Source organism: Callospermophilus lateralis, chromosome 3, assembly GCF_048772815.1.
Source record: "Callospermophilus lateralis isolate mCalLat2 chromosome 3, mCalLat2.hap1, whole genome shotgun sequence".
NCBI lineage: Eukaryota > Metazoa > Chordata > Mammalia > Rodentia > Sciuridae > Callospermophilus > Callospermophilus lateralis.
The window spans coordinates 67,423,795-67,429,933 of NC_135307.1; positions in this window are offsets into that span (position 1 = coordinate 67,423,795).

Sequence of the window (6,139 nt, forward strand, 5' to 3'; positions counted from 1 at the left end):
TGTTTCCCAGTACTTCTCAATGCCATCCCCTCCTCCCTTCCTTCTAATCCCTTCCTTTAATCTCTTGGTCTCCCTTCTGTTTTTGTGAGATCCCCGTTTTTATTCTTTCTGTTTTTTCTCTTAGCTTCTACATATGAGAGAACACATTTGACCTTTAACTTTCTGGCTCTGGCTTATTTCACTTAGTATGATGCTCTCCAGTTCCATCCATTTACCATCAAATGACAAAATTTCATTCTTCTTTATGACTGAGTAAAACTCCGTTGCATGTGTACTACAATTTATTATTTCGTCTGTTGATGGGCACCTAGGCTGGTTCCATAACTTGGCTATTGTGAACTGTGCTGCTATAAATATTGCTGTGCCGGTATCACTGTAGTCTGCTGATTTTAGTTCTTTTGAATAAATACTCAGGAGTGGGATAGCTGGGTTATATGGTGGATTCATTCCTAGTCTTTTGAGGTCTCCATGTGGTTGTACTAATTTGCAATCCCACCAGTATGCGTACCCTTTCCCCCACATCCTTTCCAGCAATTATTGTTATTTGAGGAAAATTTTTAAGTGAATAAAAACATATGGACATTTTATTTTGTAACTATAAAGTGCCATGACATGTGAAAATTCGAAAATTCAAAAATTCAAAAGACCTACAAGAGTGGCATAATTATTTTTATTTTTTAGCTTTCTCTATAGCATCTATTAAACATATCTTTCAAAAACAACAAAAAATTAATTCAATGAAATGATTAGAATTTTAAAGGCAATTTTTTTCTCATCTTTCCCATAAGCCCTTTAAAGGATCATTTTCACAAAACATTCAATAAAGATGAGTAAAGACTTAGTTTTTATTTTTAATATGTAATCTTACAATTTTATATTACAAAGATTTTTTTCATTGCTAAAGCAATTTCATTTTTGTTAACAGTATTTATTCTAATTTAAAAACCAAAATGTTTAATTTGGTATCTGTAAAGACCCCTTTTCTAAGTGTAATTTCATAGTTGAAGTATATTTTCTGAAGGGAGAATTTCATTGTCTGGTAAGATTTTTTAACATAGGAGATGTAACTGCTGGATATTTCTTCAAATCTTGGCCATGTTCTTTCCATTGGTTTTGAAGTTCATGAGTTGAGAAGAAAAAAACTTTTAAAGCTTGAATTTTAGTTGCAGTTACATAATTTATAAATATAGTAAAAAATAAGGTGTAACATGCTACTTGTAAAAGACATTTCAGAAAGCTCTGCATTGTTAAGCATATCTTTATAAGGAAACATGCCTTCTTTGTGAGACGTGCTGAAGGAAAAATTCTAAGAAAAGTAAGAGACTTTCTTAAAAAAATGAAAATGATGAAGGAAGTAAACAATTTTTTTTTTAACCTCAGCTAGTTGGCTTTTCACAACCTGTCCTTCCCCTGCCTCCTTTCTTCCCCCAAAAAGGAATTCTCCATCTGATCCCCCCAACCTAAGGGGGAATAGAATGTGCTTTGATAACTGCCATACTGACTGTTCACTCTAGGCGATTATGAAAGCTCTCTTGCCTTTAAATAGGCTATCCAGATTCTTGCCTTGCTCCAGAGAGCCCTTGCAGACTATTTCTTCTTTTTTTTTTTTTTCCTTTCATTATTTTTAGTCTTGGTGTATTTTCCATGGATGTTTAGAAAGCCCACTCCCTGGTACAGCAAGCAACAGGATATGACAGAATGTCTTAATATTTGTCTATTAATAGTCCCCCCCGACCATTTTTTAAAAACTAAATATTTTTTAATATTTATTTTTTAGTTGTAGTTGGACACAATACCTTTATTTTATTTATTTATTTTTACGTGGTGCTGAGGATCGGACCTAGGACCTCGCACATACTAGGTAAGCGCTCTACCACTGAGCTACAAGCCCAGCCCTAAAAAACTAAATTAATTAGATTTTTTTTTCATACCCCAGTACTGAGATTGAATCCACAGGGCTTTTAACCACTGAGCTACATTCCCAGTCTTTTTTTTTTTTTTTTTTTTTAATTTTGTAATGGTCTTGCTAAGTTGCTAAGAGTCTCACTAAGTTGCCAAGGTTGGCTTGAACTTGTGAATCTCCTGCCTCAGCTTCCTTACTTGCAGGGATTACAAACCTGCGCTACCATGCCTGGCAAACCAAATTAATTTTAAAAGTTTCCTTGGTTGTGCCAGGTGTGGTGGCACACTTCATTCCTAGGCAGGCTTCACTATGTTCATTTTGGGGGAGAAAATTTCTTTAACATTTATCAGATTTTGGAGATGAACGATTGACTTTTTATTTTAGGTATTTTAAAAGTTTGAGTTGGCAAGTAAATGCTTCCAATTTATCCAGTAAGACTTTTGTCACTTTTCATGCAAATGCTTAAGGGTTAATAGTTTAGATTCTTGGAAAGTTTTGTATGTAATTACTACAATAATCCATTGTATAGAATGGAATTTGAATCCAGATTAGTTTTGAGACTTCTTTTAGAATTAAAATTAACTCTGAAAGAAAATATTCTCCAAATGTAAGGATATATTTTTTCAGACTTAATAATAAGCTCTATATGTTCTCAAGAGTAAGTATTGTTTTGTATAGTTGAGGTTTAATGTTTCATATAACCAGTTATTTAATTTAAAATTTTAAGTGATACTGTTTCATTAAAATGTAGATAACAATATATTCAGAACTAAAATGTCCATTTTTCTGATAGAAGCAGAGTTAAAAGGCTCCCTGGTATGCAAACGTGTTCACTTCTCAAATAGAACTTGATTGGGGTCAGTGGCAATAAAATACATTCTATTTTCCCACCTATTTTAGGGGCTTTCCAAGGTAAAATCTACCAAACTTTTTTTTCCCCCTGTACTGGGGATTGAATTAAGAGCGTTGTACAACCTAGGCAAGTGTACTACCTCTGAGCCACATGCCAGTTCTTTAAAAAATGTTTCTTTTTTTGAGACAGAATCTCACTAAATTGCTCAGGCTGATACCTCAGACATGCAATCCTCCTGCCTCAGCCTCCTGATTAACTTGGATTACAAGTGTGTACTACTAGGCCTGGCCACCAAACTCATTTTAATGAACAGTGTTGTTTGCTTGTTTCTGATTGAAATGTTGCAACAGTCTTAAAATAATAAAAGTTAAGAAATTGGAAGGGGGATGGGGTTGCAGCTCAGTGGCAGAACACGTGCCTAGCACGTATGAGCCACTGGGTTTGATACTCAGCACCACATAAAATAAAGGTATTGTGTCCATCTACAACTAAAACAATATTTTTTTAAAAAGGGACTGAGATTGTAGCTCAGTGGTAGAGCGCTTGCCTCCCATGTGTGAGGCACCTGGTTTGATCTTCAGCATCACATAAAAATAAATAAAGGTATCTTGTTCATCTAAAACTAAAAATATTTTTTTAAAAAAGAAACTGGGAAAAAAAAAAAAAAGAAACTGGAGAAACAAACAAAAAAAGAAACGACAGAGTCCAAGGTGGCGGGCCAGAGGGAGGCAGCATTCTGCATCGCTCTGTGACCTGGGATTCAAGCTGTGAGAATATAGCTTCTCTTGCACGGATATTCCTGCCCACCCCTCATCTAGGATCCATAGTGCTAGAAGGGAAGACACACAAGCAATATAAAAAGACAAGGGAAGAAAGTGCCCCAAACAAAGCAAGACACCACATTATTAGAATCCATGGCCAGCACAGCAGAAGATATGACAGAGAAAGAGTTCAGGATGTACATAATTAAAATGTTCTGTAAATTAAAAAATGATATAAGAGAGCAAATACAGGCAGCAAAAGATCATTTTGATAAAGAGCCACATAAACAAATGTAGGAAGCAAAAGATTACTTCAAAAGGGAAATAGAGGTTTTAAAAAAAGAACAACAGAAATCCTTGAAATTAAAGAAACAATAAATCAAATCAAAAGTTTAATTGAAAGTATCACCAACAGATTAGACCACTTGGAAGACAGGACCTCAGACAAGACAAAATATATAGTCTTGAAAAGAATGTAGAACACACAGTGAAAATGGTAAGAAACCATGAGCAGAACATACAAGAAATGTGGTATAGCATAAAAGACCAAATTAAGAGTATTGGAAAAGAAGATAGAAATAAAATATGTGACTAATTTACATTAAAAAAGAGTTATTGGGATAGAGAAAGGAAAAGAATTCCAAACCAAAGGAATGCTCAATCTGTTCAATGAAATAATATCAGAAAATTTTTCAAACATGAAGAATGAATTGGAAAACTAAATTCAAGAGGCTTTCAGGACACCAAAGGTACAAAATCAAAACAGATCCACACCAAGGCACATTATAATGAAAATGCCTAACATACAGAATAAGGAGAGAATATTAAAAGCCACAAGAGAAAGAAAGCAGATTACATAGAGGGGGAAACCAATTAGAATATGTGCAGATTTTTCAACCCAGACCCTGAAAGCTAGAAGATCCTGGAACAACATATATCAATCTCTGAAAGAAAATGGATGCCAACCAAGAATCTTATATCCAGCAAAATTAAGCTTTATATTTGATGATGAAATAAAAACCTTCCATGATAAACAAAAGATTTTTACAACTCGAAAGCCTACACTACAGAACATCCTCAACAAAATACACCATGAAGAGGAATTGAAAAACAACAATGAAAATCAGCAAAGGGAGGTTTTATACTAAAGGAAAAATGAATCAAAGGACAAACCAAGTCAAGTTAAATACCAAAAACAAACAAAAAGGCTGGAAATGCAAGTTATGTCTCAATAATAACCCTGTTAATGGCCCAAACTCACCAATCAAAAGACATAGACTGGTAGATTGGATTTTTTTAAAAAAGCCCCAACAATATGTTACCTCCAAGAGACTCATCTCATAGGAAAAGACATCCACAGACTGAAGGTGAAAGGTTGGGAAAAATCATACCACTCACATGGACTGCAGAAGCAAGCAGGGGTTTCCATCCTCATATCAAATAGACTTCAAGCCAAAGTTAATCAAAAGGGATAAAGAAGGCTATTTCATACTGCTTAAGGGAACAATTTATCAACAAGACATAACAATAATTAATTTATATGCCCCAAACAATGGAGCATCTACATTCATCAAACATACTCTTCTTCTGAGGTTCAAGAGACAAATAGACCACAACACAATTATTCTTGGTGACTTTAACACACCTCTTTCACCACTGGATAGATGTCCAAACAAAAGCTGAACTAAAAACTATGGGTCTCAATAGTACAATCAATAACTTAGACTTAACTGACATATATAGAATATTTCATCCTTCAATGAATGAATACACTTTCTTCTCAGCACCACATGGATCTTTTTCTAAAATAGACCATATATTATGCCACAAAGATACTCTTAGCAAATACAAAAAAGATATTACCCTGCATTCTATCAGATCATAATGGAATAAAATTAGAAATCAATGATAAAGTAAAAATAAGTTACTCCAACACCTCAAGACTGAATAATATGGTACTGAATGAACAATGGGTTGCAAAAGACATCAGGGAGGAGATTAAAAGATTCTTAGAAGTGGATGAGAACAAAGACACAATGGATACAATGTATTGAAATCTCTGGGCCACTGTGAAGGTAGTACTAAGAGGAAAGTTCATTGCATGGAGTTCACTCCTTGAAAGAAGAAAAAGTAAAATAAATGACTTAATATTACATCTCAAAGCCCTAGAAAAAGAACAAATCAACACCAAAAGCACTAGAAGATGGAAATAATTAAAATCAGAGCTGAAATCAACAAAATTGAAACAAAAGAAACAATTGAAAAATTGACAAAACAAAAAGGTGGTTCTTTGAAAAAATAAATAATATTGACAGACCCTTCACCATGCTACCAAACAGAAGGAGAGAGAAAACTCAAATAACTAACATATGTGATAAAAAAGGAAATATCACAACAGACACTACAGAAATACAGAAGATAATTAGAAATTATTTTGAAAACTTGTACTCCAATAAAATAGAAATATTGAAGGCATTAACAAATTTCTAGAGTCATGATTTCCGAAATTCAATCAGGATGATAGACCCAATTTAAACAGATCAATTTCAAGTGATGAAATAGAAGACACCATCAAAAGTCAACCAACCAAGAAAAGCCAAGACCAGATGGATGCACAGCTGA